This window comes from Globicephala melas, chromosome 8 (assembly GCF_963455315.2).
Source record: "Globicephala melas chromosome 8, mGloMel1.2, whole genome shotgun sequence".
In the NCBI taxonomy this organism is placed as follows: Eukaryota; Metazoa; Chordata; class Mammalia; order Artiodactyla; family Delphinidae; genus Globicephala; species Globicephala melas.
This window is the reverse complement of record NC_083321.1, coordinates 50,950,407-50,966,185: the sequence shown is the minus strand read 5'-3', so window position 1 is coordinate 50,966,185 and position 15,779 is coordinate 50,950,407. Positions and strand designations below refer to the sequence as shown.

General features: G+C 41.8%; 1 protein-coding gene across 3 annotated transcripts in view; it reads left to right on the top strand.

The window, feature by feature from the left end:
- The first annotated feature begins 221 nt into the window (after window positions 1–221).
- Window positions 222–15,779, top strand: part of FAM168A (family with sequence similarity 168 member A) — a 200,365-nt gene continuing 184,807 nt past the window's right edge. For all 3 annotated transcript variants that reach the window (XM_030836143.2, XM_060303670.1, XM_030836141.2), the window contains exon 1: window positions 222–441. The gene's annotated coding sequence lies outside the window, so the exon portion shown is untranslated. The remainder of the gene's footprint in view (window positions 442–15,779) is intronic.

The following is a 15,779-nucleotide window of genomic DNA, read 5'->3' as shown; positions in this document are numbered from 1 at the left end:
CCACTGTCCGAGACCAAGGAGGGACTAGTCCCTCCGCATCGGGCGCGCGCCGGGAGGCGCCGGCTGCGCGCGGACCGGAGTGGGGCATGCCGGGAGTTGTGGTCCCGGCGGGCTGAGGCTGTGGGACGTGTCGCGGCACTGCGCTGGCTCCTCCTTCCCAGCCCTTCTCAGCGGTCCCCCGCCCCTTCCCTCAGTCTCCTCCTCCCTAGCCCGCAGCCCAGCGTCCCCTCCCCCCACCCGTCGGGCTCCTCGGCGGCTACTGCAGAGGATTCAGAGCCGAGTCGCTGAGAAGGAGGAGGCTCCCAGTCCCTGCGCGCCATCCGCCACCTTACTGGACACGGGCGAGGGAGCGAGAGCGTCGCCTCTGTAGCCTTCAGAGAAGACAAGGGCATCGCCGCTTCAGCTGCCGCCGCCGCCGTTTTCGCCTGCAGCAGCTCGCCGGTGAGGAGATCACCCCCCCACCCTACCCCGGTCCGCTCTCCCTGAGCCTGGGCCGGTGGTACTGGGGAGAATGAGAGTGGGGACTGCGGAGCCCCTTCGCGGGTTGGGGGAAGGGGGTTGAGGTCGCGATGGAACGGCGGGCTGGCTGGGGAGACTTGTCCAGGCGCGGGCTGGGGGTGGGGTGAGGGTGGGACACAAGCAGGTTGGAGGGGGAGAGACAAGGGAAGGGGACTTTTAATGGGAACGATCTGGGACAGGAGCGTGGGGTTGTAGGGTTGGGGTGGAATTTGGATGGTTTTGGGCGAAATGGATGTTGAGACTGGAGTGGGATGGCTTTTAATGGGGGAGGGGACTGACTGAGGGTGGTGGATTTGGGGTTGGCCTGGAGCAATTGACAGCTTGGGATCTGGGCCGGGTTGCGGGGTAAGGGGTTGATTGTAATAGAGAGTGCGACTGCAGAGTTGGATAGGACCCTGGGGGGTGACTAATTCAGGAGGGTGGAATTTGGGGTGGACCTAGGGCAGGCTGATAGAGGTGGTAGGAGCCGTGGGTGAGGAGGGGCTTGGCATGGGCTGAGACCTGAGCTTGAAGTGGGCGCTTGCCATCTGGGGGTGGTGGAATTTGTTGAGATTTTATGGAATAGCGTGGGTTAGGAGAGCAGAGGAGGTAGAATTCGGGGTTTTCCTGGGGAGTGCTTATGGAGGTTGGAATAGGAGCTGGTGGGGGGTGGGACTTTGAATGAGGGGAGTGTGAAGGTGAGCTGGCAGGAGGGCGTAAAGTAGAAGTTAGGCCCAAAATGGGCGAACAAGGATTGGAATTGGGCGGGGAGGGGAAGGGGGGGAGCACAGTGGGATGGGATTTAGAGTGATCTTAGAACCACTGGTGGCTTCCTGGGTACAGGGTGAAGGCAGAGGGCACAGAAGATGCTTCTGGGCTGGACTTACTGAAAGAATAGTGGCAGGTGGTGAGCAAGGTTGGGGGATGGTATCTTGAAGAAAATGTCCCTTGGCCAAGGTGGCAGAGGGAGTTTTGGAGCAAGAATGTCTGAGATGAACTGGTAGGACTGGAGAGGTGGTTGCTGATAGTGAGGTAGCAGATGTGGCTAATTAAGGAGTGGGAAACCTGGGGTTGTTCATATGGAGGGGGCAGGGAGGATGGAGAGGGGCAGTGAGCAGTGCTGGGAAGAGGTGGATTGGATGATTCTGAAGAAGGATTGAGAGGGCCTCCAAGAGACACAAGAGGGTTGGGGGTTGGACTTAAATGGACAGCTTTGGAGGCTGTGGTTGGGGAGAGAGAAGGTACATAAAAGACTTTTCTAGAGGACTTCTTAAGCTGTTAGTTTTTGTTTGTTTCACTTGTATTAGTATCATATTTGGAAGTAAACCAACACAAAGGGTAAAGTTGAGAGGGGCTTCACTTAAGGTAGAATTGAGGAGGGGAAAGTATCTTCTTTCTTTTTTTTTGAGGAGGGAAAAGTATCTTCTATTATTCATGTATTATAAAAAGAAAGTTGGGGGAGAAAACCCCACTCCAGTAACTAAAGATGAAGAAGATGAAACTGGAATGTGATAGATGTCTTTCTATTTGACGTCTCTGCCTTCTCCTTTCCTCTCTCCTCCAGGTGCATTTAAAAATTAGTCCTGGAATTTGGTATTAAATAGATTTGATGAGCTTGAGGTGGTTAAGGGAGCATTCCTTGCTTGAGAACTGATGAATGAGACTGAAAAATACAAGGCTGAATTTATTTCCCAGTCAGGCAATGTGCATGTATTCAGAAAGAGCTTAGGCCTTTTTTTTCGCCTCCTCTTAAAATTGATTGCTTGAAGACTCCATTTATTGGTGTCCTGGTTTGCAAGGCAATTAGGCCCATCATTGTATTGCAGGCTAATAATCCAGAGATGAATCTTGGTACCACCGTTTTATGTAAACAGAGAGAAGACAGAAAATATGGAAATGTCATAAATATTCATTGGTGAGATAGTTTGGTATTTTCATTTGATTCTCTTTTGACATTACCTGATAAGATTTAAAATAATTGGACTATATTTCTGTAGATTGAATTTTCTTCTAAAGGAATTCAGGTGGTTAGAATTCTGTCAGATGTGGATAAAAACATAAAGAATCATTTTTATTTTATTTTATTTAGGAGATGTAAGCGTATTCCATTAACTACAAAAACAATACTTCCATCTATTCATCAGAAATTTTATTTAAAGCTTAATGATATGCTCATTCTCATGGCAGAAGAGTGATGCTGGAAAGTAGAGAAGGGTGTTAATGGAGGAAACATCTTTAGGAAAATAGTTTTCTGGACTTAATTGCATTAACTGTGATATGTTAAACCTGAAATGGCTGTTGATTAGAGCTTAGATTGGGGAAAAATGGGGAGGGATGTAAGGCACCAACGGGATCAAAATAATTCTTTTTTTGTTCAAGCTTCAGGGTTCAGCTTGTAAACAAACCATTTTCCTTGGCCTTCACAATTGAACACATGAAAATACCCAATATTAAGAATCTTTTTTTTTTTTTCGGTACGCGGGCCTCTTACTGTTGTGGCCTCTCCCGTTACGGAGCACAGGCTCTGGACACGCAAGCCCAGCGGCCATGGCTCACGGGCCCAGCCGCTCCGCGGCATGTGGGATCTTCCCGGACCGGGGCACGAACCCGTGTCCCCTGCATCGGCAGGCGGACTCTCAACCACTGCGCCACCAGGGAAGTCCCAAGAATCTTTTTTTTTTTATTGTAGCTCCAAAATGGGCAGAATGATTGAAGGTTGGACTTATCCTTGGAATTGAAAGTGTTTTGTTATGAGGAAGCTTTCCGTATTGCAATAAAAATCAGGTTTGAGCAGTTACCCATAATTTGATGAGAGAGTAATCTAACTAATGCAAGCATTTCTCCTCATAACTTTACTCTGGGGTCCAGACGTTGCTTTTGTGGATCTGCAGGCTTGATCTAGAGGTGGGATATCTATATGAAAGCCCTAGCTTTTGAGAGCTCAAAATGGAAAGTAATCGCTTGGGAGAATTGTCTTGGTGGATTTTCTTTTTCCCCCTCACAGCTGTGTTCACCTGTGCAGTAGAAATGTATATAAAGTGTTTTAGTAACTTCACCTCATTTGATTCTTCCAGTATTCTGGTGAGAAGGGGAGAGCAGTGGAGGTATTGGTAGACAGGTACCTTGGTAGAATGAATAGTTTGTTAATTTAGAGGTTGAGAGTCCTGAGTTCAAATCCCTTTTCTACCACTTGATAACCTAGTGATTTTAGTAGTCATTAAAAACCTGTCATACTTAGTGGTAATGGTTGCATAACATTGTGAATGTACTTACTTCCACTAAATTGTACAATTAAATACAGTTAAAATTGTTAAAAAGTGAACAAAAAACAGTTGTAAAGGAGCTTTCAATGTCATGGGAGAGATAGATGATTTAAATGTCGTGAGAAAAGTGAGGCAAAACTAACGTAGTGGTCAAGAGTGTGGGTTCTGAAGTTTGTCCACCATTTACTACTACCTATGTGACCTTGGGCACAGTGGTCTCATCTGTAAAATGGGCATAAGAGAACTAATCTCATAGGGTTGTTTTGAGGATTAAACAAAAGAATCCACGGTAAGCATTTAATACAATGTGTTACATTGTACACATTAAAAATATTAGATGTTATTATTATTAGATAGAAGAGACTAGAATGTGAATAGCCTTGTGTGTCCTACCGTTGAGTTCTTAGTATTATGATCTATTATTTAGTAAGGAGGTATTACTTTGTATTATTATCTCACAGTTTATCTGCATATTAGTATGTTGGTACTATAGTCTAGGAACTTAAAAAAATATATATTTATTTATTTGGTTCCGCCGGGTCTTTGTTGCAGCTCGCAACTAAGCCCATGAGCCTTTATTGAGGCATGCGAACTCTTAGTTTTGGCATGCGTGTGGGATCTAGTTCCCTGACCAGGGACCAACCCAGGCCCCCTGCATTGGGAACGCAGAGTCTTAACCACTGTGCCACCAGGGAAGTCCCTAGTCTAGGAACTTTAAACAGTAAAGTACTAAACATATATTAGTTGTTAGTTTCCTCATCTATCAAATAAGAAGAAAAACTGCTGAGAGGTAAAATGACTTGCTTAAGATTACACAGTGAGTGGAAGAGTTTGGGTTACAGCCCTGAAATTCTGATTCTTCAACCCTGTTTATATCTTCTTTTTAAATTGTGAGATAAACCATATGTATAAAAGTGCATATAGTATAAATCTTTAATTTAAAGAATGATAGCAAATTGAAGACCTATGTTTTTGCTACCCAGTTTAACAAAAAGGAGATTTTTAGTACCTTTAAAGCTTCTTGTGATTCCCTGCCTGATTGAATCTCTGTCCTTCTCCCTCAGAAGTAACCACTTTCCTGAATTTTGTGTGAATCATTCCCTTGCTTTTAAAAATAGTTTTACCAAACAAGTATGTATCCTAAACAATATATTTTGTACCTTTATAACTTTATATAAATAGAATCATAGTGTTAAGTATTTTTCTGTGACTTGCTTTTTTCTTATTTATTATCCTTATTTTTTAATTTTAAAAGAGCTTTATTTCTTCCACCATTAATTAAAATAACATGCTCATAGCAGAAATTGAAAATTACAGAAAAAGTAAAAGAAGCAATATTATTGTCTATAGTCCCATTACTCAGCAGCACTTCTTATTTGTATGTATATTATATATACACATATAAAAATATATTCTTTATTATATGTCTGTAAGTATGCGTGTACATACATATATGGGTAGTCTAGATGGCAAGAGGAAGCCAGTTTGCATTTATGGATGATCAGATTATCCAGATGTGTATCAATCATACTTGGAAGTAGGAATGGGAGAGGGTAGTAGCAGCCTTTGTGAGCTGTGAAAGAACAGCATCTTAAGAGTTTTTTCTTATTGGCGGATTTTTTATTTACTAGATACTGATTCTTTTAATACCAGCTTAGAGCTTCATGTCATGTTTTGGCAAGTCACGTAACTCTTCTGATCAGAATTTCTGTGCATGTTTCTTTTTGCAGAAAGGCAGCCTGGTACATTGGTCCTCACCTGATTGTACAGGAGGGTCTGTCCTCTGATGTACAGAGTGGACCATGAATAGGAAGTCGTTAGTTATGCATATCAGAAGCTTAGCAACCTAAACCCCAAGAATTTTTTGTCTAAGAGATGTGAAATCCAAATGCATTAATAATCTGTTAGAGTTTCAGTTTACTCTCCTGTAAAGTGGGGCTCAAATGAGGTAATAAATGTGAAAATACTCTTTAAACTGTAAAGCACTATATAAATGTTAGTTGGGTTTTTTTTTTTTCCCCCCTCTCTAGTTTACAAAAATGAAATCAGGGCACCCCACACAGAGGTGAAAAGCTTGTCATATTTGGTTTATTGCCTTTCCAAAGGGTTCTTCTCCCAGTGGAGGAGGAATACGTGAAGATCAGTTCACAGTTTCTCCCTTAAAACTTGAAGATTGTTGGATATAGTGGGACAGAGAGGGTGCTAGAGGACTTTCTCCTAGTGAATTTATGGGACCTGGTTCTACATTAACTGTGCTGGCTTGCTCAAAATGAAACAATTGATGCTTTTTGAAGTGGAGAATGCAGTATACAACGTTTGCTCTTCACTATCCTGACAAATACAGTCATTTCCCTCTTAGTTTTCTACCTGTAACTTATTACAAGGTAGAGTAGTACAGTGAGATGGATTATTTATGCATATGTAAAAGAGAGATAATACTCAGTTATTGGGTTGTTAATGGATTATATGAGATAAGAAGGGCAAAGAACCCAGAACACTGAATGGCACATAAGTAGTTGATGCTTAATATGGTAAATACTACTGTTGTTATTTTTATTTTACTTATGAATTGTTTACAGCTAACTTTTCCTCCAGGCTATTATTTTATTATTCAGTGTTTTCCTGCTGCTATATCTCCCCTTACTCATTTTACATTTGGAATATAAATTTATTTTAAAATTATCATAAGTAAAGCAAAACAAAGAATGTAAATCCTCAACGCATTCCAAGACCAAGGAGCTAGTAGTCGGTGTGTGACAGATATGTTTAAGACATCTGTTCAACAAGTATCTATTGAGTGGTTATTAGATGACAGTCAGGGAGTGCTGGGAGTATGGGATACAAAAATTAAAATTCCCTACTCTTAAGGAGCTTATAGTTAATCTAGTGTGGAGTCAGACATGTCACACATAACTGTAGCATAATGGAATAATTGCTATGGTGGGGACCTGGGCAAGGGCCATGGGGAGGATGGAGGTTGACATGGCCTGACCTGCCTGAGAGAGCAAGGAAGAGAGAGATGCTTGGGGGAGTTAATGCTTGAGCTGAGACCTGAAGGATATGTGGATGTACTGGGGAAGTAGAGGTTACGAATGTTTCATGACGTCAACAGCACAATCTTCCTTGATTTTTCCCTCCCAGTGTTCTTGTAGGCCTTACTTTGTACCTCTTTTTAAGGGCTTTCTAGCATATATGCCTACTGTAAAACCAAATAAACCGGGGCTTAACCACTGATGGCGCAGTGGTTAAGAATCCACCTGCCAATGCAGGGGACACGGGTTCGAGTCCTGGTCTGGGAAGATCCCACATGTTGCGGAGCAGCTAAGCCTGTGCGCCACAACTACTGAGCCTGCGCTCTAGAGCCCGCGAGCCACAACTACTGAGCTGTGTGCCACAACTACTGAAGCCCGCACGCCTAGAGCCCGTGCTCTGCAACAAAGAGAAGCCACTGCGATGAGAAGCCCGCGCACCACAACAAAGAGTAGTCCCCTGTTCGCCGCAACTAGAGAAAGCCCACGCATAGCAACAAAGACCCAAAACAGCCAAAAATAAATAAAATAAATGAATTAAAAAGAAAAAAATAAGGGGAGAGATTCTCCCCTCCCTTTTAAAAAAAGACATGCTGTACTATTATGCCCTTATTCTTTCCATATGTTGTGCCTTCCACCTGGAAAGCCCTCCGCCTACTGAGTTCCTTAATCTTTACTTTGTCCATTAGATGAGCTGTACTAGTGAATGTATTTCATGGTTGTTCTTTCCAGTCTGTTGTTTAGCAGGAAGAGATTTTTGAAGCTTTTGAAACTACCTGATATTTAAGAAGAGATCTTTATTGTTTCTGCTTTCTCAGTAAATGTTGATATTCCTTAGTGTTGGCTCTTTGACTCACTGGACTTTTTAAGTTTCTTTCTTTGAGTAGTGTTGCCCACTCTATTGGCTTTAACTGCTGCTGTGTGGTGATGACTCTCAAAATCCCTATCTCCAGCTCAGACCTCTTTCCTGAGCTCTAGACTTGTATATCTCACTGTCTACTGGCAACCTGCATACATCCATTTTGATGGTCCTTAAATTCAGTAGGTCCAGAACAACTCATTTTCCCCATCTCCTTCTGGCCTCTCCCCTTTTGTATCTCCCTCAAAAGCTAAAGTCATCTCTTCCTGTAGTTTTGTCCTAACTTAAAGGCACTGCTGTTCATCCAGTCATTCAAGATATGAATCTGTGCTATTAGTCTTTTCTTCTCCCTTATCTCTATAGCCAAAAATAAATCCTTCTAAATATTTCTGAAACTCATCTCCCCTTTCCTACGGTTATCCCCTTAGTTCAGGCCCTAATCTTACCTGGACAAGGGCAGTAGCCTCCTAAGTAGTTTGTATATCACCCATGTTGTAAACCTGTCTTCCACCCAGCAGCCGGAACATCTACCCAGTGGTGTATATGTCCACATCACTCCCTTGCTTAAATCCCTTCATTGGCTATACAGTCTTAAGCTCCTTAGCATGACATATTAGGCCTTCTATGACCTGTCGTTATGTACTCCTTCTGCCTGATCTCCCATCACTGGTAATACTGAGTAGCATGTAGTTTCTACAGATATTTTACAGTTTCACACCTTTGCTCATGCTGTTTCTCCTTTTATTCATCCCTCTGGGTTAAGTGCATCTCCCCTAAGGAACCTTACGGAATCCTTAAGGTTGTCATAAGTGCCCCCATTTTGTTCACAAGGAGTATCCAGTGTGTGCCTCTGTCATAATATTGATATTGCCCTGTTTTAGGAAAATTGACTGTTTCTGTCTGCTCCTTCACTTAACTGTAAGTTTCTTGGGGGCAGGGGCTGTGTTCTAGTCATCTTATACAGTCCTAGGTCCTGGAGGGTGCCTTGCAGGTAGTGAATGATTAATTTTTGAAGTGAACATAGTAAGGAGAGATGACAAAGTATGTCATGTTCTAACAAGGAGTAAGGTGATAGGTGTTTTTCCAGATGTAGGTTTTTATTTATTTAGAATGGAATTTAGAATTTAATTGGATTGATAAAGGCTTTGATGATGATGGTGTATAGCACAAGGCTCAAAAGTAGAAGACAGCAAGATGGTGTGCTCAGGGATTGGCAAATGCTTTCTGTAGAAAAATATTTTAGGCTTTGTGGGTCACATACAGTCTCTATTATTTTTTTTTGCTTCTCTTTCCCCTCCCCATCTTCTCCCTTCCCCCCCTCCTATGTTTTATTCTTAGCTCACAAGCCATACAGAAACAGGCCATGGGTGTGCCATAGCTTGACAATCCCTGGTACGTTATCAGAAATCAGACTTAAAGTTGTAGACTCCCCACCCCCACCCCCGCCACCGCGAGGCTTGCGGGGTTCCCCGAACCGAGCCCCCTGCAGTGGAAGCACGGCATCTTAACCACTGAACTGCCAGGGAAGTCCCTTAAAGTTGTAGCCTAGTGAAGAGCAAAGAGACTAAAGCAAGTTCATTTTTCTTGTTTTATTTATTATGAAATTAATTCCTTAGGAAATTATGCATATCTTTAGTACTGAAAATAATTGTACAGAATCTTTTTTGTCAAACTACTGTTTATCTAAAAGTTTATTTTGTTAAATAGGCCATTGATTTTTTTAAAAAAAATTTATTTATTTATTTATTTGCTTGTGCTGGGTCTTAGTTGCAGCAGGCAGGCTCCTCAATTGTGGCTCGTTGAGTCCTCCGTTGTGGCATGCGTGTGGGATCTAGTTCCTTGACTAGGGATCGAACCCGGGCCCCCTGCATTGGGAGCGTGGAGTCTTAACCACTGCACCACCAGGGAAGTCCCTAGGCCATCGATTTCTGTATAAAGATGCTATGAAAACATCTTGGTTTATAAAGCTCCAATACAGCTCCCCCACCTTCTTCCTTTTAGGCAGGTGTCTGGGTACTTTCAGAATATGCCTATTTTTATGATATTATAGATTGTGCTTTCTCTTAGATACAGACATTTTGAAGGAACCCTGGGCTGATATATTTTTCACAGTAAGCTTCAATCCCTGGCTGACTAGAGATTATAATCTCGATTTGGCTTCTGATCATGTCCTTCAGGCTTGATAGTTTCTGCTGATGCTCATATTTTCTAGCTTCTGTTTTATAGCCTTATATACATATCCTAGTTTTCTTTTCTTTTTTTTTTTTTTTAAGTATTGTGTTTTTGTTTTAGTTTTTTTTGGCTGCACCACGAGGTTTGTGGGATCTCAGCTCCCTGACCAGGGATTGAACCCAGACCATGGGAGTGAAAGCCCGGAATCCTAACCACTAGGCCACGAGGGAACTCCCTATCTTAGTTTTCTAATGTGTTGTCCTCTCTCTTTTATTTTGAGTTGGTAGCAGAAATCCCTGTCTGTAAATATAGTTACACTATTTATAATTCTGCAAATATAATTATACTGTTTTATTTGATCTACAGTGTATAGGTTGGTCATGTAGCATTATTTTCATTTTAAGGATGAAGAAATCAAGAGTCAAGAGGGTAATTTATTTTTGGCCTTAGGAGTAGTAGGAGATGAAGGTGGAAAGACAGAAAGGACTTAATATTTGAATATCTGTGGTAGGCAATATGCTGGCTGCTTTCTTTCCCTTATATAATTTAATCCTCACATTTACCCTGTTTAGAGTATTGTGCCCATTTTACAGAAGAGGAAGCTGAAGCAACTGAGGCCTATAGGGATTAAGTAGCTTGCTTGCATTTGGTTACATAGTAAAAGAAGAGAAGCTTGTATTAAAAACCTGATCTGCCTTGCTCCAAAGTCCTTGTTCTTTTTACTGTGTTGTATATAAAAGTTCCCTGGTTTTAAATTCTTAGATCAGTATTTTCAACCTACTTAGGTGAGCAGTAGCTTGGCTACACATTAGAATCACCTGAAAATCTGTCTTAAAAAAAAAAAATGCCCTACTTCTACCCTGACCAGTGTTAACAAAATTTCTTCACGTGAGCCTAAAGCAGGTGTGTGTATGGGTGTATTTTTTTTTTAGAAAATATAGATTAAAAAGAAATTGTATTGAGGTATATATACAAGAAAAAGTGCACAAAAAGTGTAACCAGCACTCAGATCAAGAAAGGGAACGTTGGGAATTCCCTGGCAGTCCAGTGGTTGGGACTCGATGCTTTCACTGCTGTGGCCCGGATTCAGTCCCTGGTTGGGTAACGAATATGCTGACTTCCAATACCATAGATTATTTTTGCCTACTTATGAACTTTTATAAGGTATGACTGACTTTTGCACTCAGCTTTGTTTGTGAGGTTCATTTATGTTCTTGTATGTAGCAATAGTTTATCCTTCTCATTGCTATATACCAATAGTTCTCAAAAATTTTGGTGTCTTCACTCTTCCTATTAAAGACTCCAAAGAGCTTTTGTTTGTGGGTTGTGTGTACCAGTATTTACTGTGTTAAAAATTAAAACTGTGCATTTAAAAATAATAAACTTATTAAATGTTAGCATATTTTAATGAAAATAACTATATTCCACAAAATAGAAGAATATTTAAAATTTTTCCAAATCTCTTCACTGTCTGACTGGATACATATCTGCTTCTACATTCAGTCTGCTGCAACTGGTTGTTTTGTTGGTGGTATATTAAAAAAATCCAGTCCCACATATATGTGGCTAGAAAAGGGAGGAATTTTTTTTTTTAAATAAATAAATCTATTTATCTATTTATTTATTTATTTATGGCTGTGTTGGGTCTTCGTTACTGTGCGCAGGCTTTCTCTAGTTGCGGCGAGCAGAGGTTACTCTTCGTTGCTCTTCTCATTGCGGTGGCTTCTCTGCTGCAGAGCACCGGCTCTAGGCACGCAGGCTTTAGTATTTGTGGCACGAGGGCTCTAGAGCGCAGGCCCAGTAGTTGTGGCACACGAGCTTAGTTGCTCTGCAGCATGTGGGATCTTCCCGGATCAGGGCTCGAACCCGTGTCCCTTACATTGGCAGGCGGATTCTTAACCACTGTGCCACCAGGGAAGCCCTGACAGGCGGATTCTTAACCACTTCGCCACCAGGAAAGTCCCAGGAGGAATGTTTTAATTGACTTCTTTTTTTTTGGCTGCACCGAGAGGCTTGTGGGATCCTAGTTCCCCTACCAGGGATTGAACCCAGGTCCCCGGCAGTGGAAGCGCAGAGTCCTAACCACTGGGCTGCCAGGGAATTCCCTTGATTGACTTTTTAGATAACTGGATATTCTTTTTTTATATACTACACCAAAACTTGTCAGTTGGTAGTTTCTTTAGAGGTCCATTATTTTGTGGAATCTGAAACCATATCAGTGAGCCTTTCATACTCTGTTACACTAAAGTCCATTGGTCTGTTTTGTACATTGAATGGATTTTCTACTCATGCATAATTTTGCGTCATCATGCTTTGGTCATTTTGAAAACATTGGTTCATTGAGTTACGCAGATCTTCTAAAATGTTGACATATTTTATTATACCGTATCAAAAAATCACATTTGTTAATATCTCTACCCATTTCATCAGACAAGTCTTCTCTAGTTTTTGCTTGAAAGCCCAAATTCTATCATTGGCAACAAATACTGACAGTTGTTTTCCTTGAAGTGACAGTCTCACATTGTTCATTTTTGAAAGAATGTCTGCCAAACATCCAAGTCTGAATTGTCTGGCAGTTGTTCTTTCAAGTAAAAATGGTGTTTCATGAAAAAAAGCAGGTAGTTCAGCTTGCAACTTAATTGCACAAGTGCCTAAGTGCTTTTCCTTGAGATAACTCTTGTACTTTGCTATGCAGAAAGATGTGTAGTTAAGGACTGAGACTTTTGTGGCTTCAGCAAGACCTCAGAATAGTTCTTTTTTTTTTTTCTGGCATGGCTATGTAGAATTCAATGACACTATTACAGTTTGATGTCACTGCCTTAATTCAATACAATATGATATAGTTTTATTTATTAGTATAATTATGTTTCCAGGCTTTACTGATTGCTTATTGAAGGAATAGGTGGATTTGTTAAACCTTTACTAAAAATACTGCTTTGAAAGCTAGCATGAATGCAGTTGGTCTTTCACTTAGTAGAACTTTAGAGTTGAGCAGTTTTACAGCTTTGTCAGGATGTTAGAAAATCATTGGGCTTGGGACTTCCCTGGCGGTCCAGTGGTTAAGACTTCGCCTTCCAGTGCAGGGTGTGCGGTTTCGATCCCTGGTTGGGGAACTAAGATCCCACATGCCTTGTGGCCGAAAAACCAAAACATAAAACAGAAGCAGTGTTGTAACAAATTCAATAAAGACTTTAAAAATGGTCCACATCAAAAAAAAAAAAGAAAAACATTGGGTTTGATGCTTATTCTTTATCACTTATGCACGTGTGTGTGCACGCACGCGCGTGTGTGTGTTTTAATATTTATTTATTTATTTTGGCTGTGCCGGGTCTTAGTTGCAGCATGTGGGATCCTTTGTTATGGCGTGAGGAATCTTTAGTTGCGGCATGCATGCAGGATCTAGTGCCCCTACCAGGGATCGAATCCGGGCCCCCTGCCTTGGGAGCGTGGAGTCTTACCCACTGGACCACCAGGGAAGTCCCACCACTTGTGTGGAAAGAAAGGCATGAAGTAGTCTTTAGAGAACTGTGCATAGCTATGTATAAAAGTGATTCTGTGTCTTCCTACCCTTAACCTGGAGCATTTGCCGCAGAAAAAGAAAAAGATGCAGATGAAGCCACAGCCAAGTGATCTTGTTGTGTAATGACTTTGGTTTTTCACTATGATTGGGCAGAGGGGGATGGAGGAGGTTGGCTAAATAAGTCATAATAATGAGCATTGTTTTACCTTTCAGCCAGCACCCCTATACAGCCTGGTTCCTTAGTTATGGGGGGAGGAGAATTAACATTCATTGTGTGCCTGCATTGTGCTAGGCCCTTTATGTGTGGTAACTTATTTATACTCACAATTAGACTGTAGGGTGGCCATAATTATTTTATTTTACACATGAGAAAGCTTAGGCTCAGAGATGTAGCGCCTACTCAGGCCCACCAGCCAGTAAGTGACTAGGGTGGGATTTATTCTCAGACTTTGCTACCTCCATAGCCTATGAATGGTCTTTCCTATATTCTGTGCTATCTTCCAAGGACAGTGTGTCACTGATTATTGCTGTATCCTTGATACCTGGAACCTAGTAGGGTTTAGTACTTTTTTTTTTTTTTTTTGCGGTACGCGGGCCTCTCACTGTTGTGGTCTCTCCCGTTGCAGAGCACAGGCTCCGGACGCGCAGGCTCAGTGGCCATGGCTCACGGGCCCAGCTGCTCCGCGGCATGTGGGATCTTCCTGGACTGGGGCACAAACCCGTGTCCCCTGCATCGGCAGGCGGACTCTCAACCACTGCGCCACCAGGGAAGCCTGGTTTAGTACATTTTTGTTGAATAATTGAGTTGGTGCTAAATGAGTGAACCAGTTTTTACAGAGTAGGATACAACCTAACACCCCTGGGCTACTGTGTAGATTGGTGCATGGTAGGGTCTGGTCACCATTTGTTGTTGTGGGGAAAGGGTCAATCTTCTTAATGATAGACTCTTTGAAACTATTTAAATAATTTGGATATTTAGGAATTGAAGAGATCTAATAGGATGAATTTTCCTTAGATTGTCAATAATCTCTTCAGAAATAGGTAATATATCTATGCTGCCCTTGTTTTCCCCCATACTAGCTGTGAGACGTTGGGCAAGTTACTTTACTTTACTGTACCTCATTTTTTTAATCTTTAAAAAGGGAAGGACAGCAATAATAGTACATAATTCCTAGGTAGTTGTGAGGATTGAATGAGATAATTCATATAAAGAACTTAGCACAGTGCTTGGCATATATTACTATCAATGAATGGGAGCTGTTATTCATATTATCCTTCTAGAATGAAGCATGGATTTAATGTGACTTTTAGCATGTGAAGAAGGAACAGTATTTTGGCTTTTAAAGCATTTTTATTAGAGAAATAAAGCACTGAATTTATTGGGGTTTTCTTTTTTTTGAATTTGTTTTCTGAGTGTACTTTACTTGGTCTTCCTGGCAGGGAAGGTCTATAATTTTGGCTGTTTGCCTGGGTTTGTTGGTGAACCAATGCAGGTATAGTATGGCTTTTGGCTCTCCATCAACTTTTTAAACTTTTTAGTCTAGTTGAAACAGTTTGAATTGTTCTGGAGAGTTCACTGATGTTGATAGTTCTTTCTAGATGAAAAATGTCAGTGAATGTGAGAAATGCCCCTTTCTAAATTTTTTTTCTAACTATACCACTCATTACTGAGGGGATCAAATATTTCTCCATAGTACTCTGCCCCAGAACCAAAGGAGGAGGGTGTTTGAATTTTTCTGCATTTATTTTTGTTGGTGGTAATTTTATCCATACTTTTGAGGTTTATGGCTTTGACAGAACTTTTTTTTTTTTTTTTTGAAGTATAGTTGACAGTACATTTTGATCAGGCTGTGGAGTTACGGAGGAGAAAACCAACTATCCATTCTAAATGAGCATATCTGAAAGCCTGCCTGCCCTTCAGTCAAGTGTCAGTGTAGGTACACTGTCTCCTAGATGGGGGTCCCTAGTATGTTTTTTTTTCTTTTTTCGGTACGTGGGCCTCTCACTGTTGTGGCCTCTCCCGTTGCTGAGCACAGGCTCCAGACGCGCAGGCTCAGCAGCCATGGCTCACAGGCCCAACCGCTCCGCGGCATGTGGGATCCCCCCAGACCGGGGCACGAACCCGTGTCCCCTGCATCGGCAGGTGGGCTCTCAACCACTGCGCCACCAGGGAAGCCCCCCTAGTATGGTTTTTAGTAAGAGAGTTAGCTCAGTGTTCTCTCCCTAACTCTCTCCAGTGTCATTCATTGTTCGCCTCTCCTCCCAGCTTACATGTTTTACCTTTAGTACTAATGATGTGTATATTGTTTGGTGTTTGCAGTTCTCCAGACTTGCCAAGCTTCTTGCTTTAATGTCTTTGCACATGCTCCTCTCTGGGCCTGGACATCTCCTTTTAACTTTTAACTTGTCTAACTCCTACTCAGCCTTTAAGACTCAGC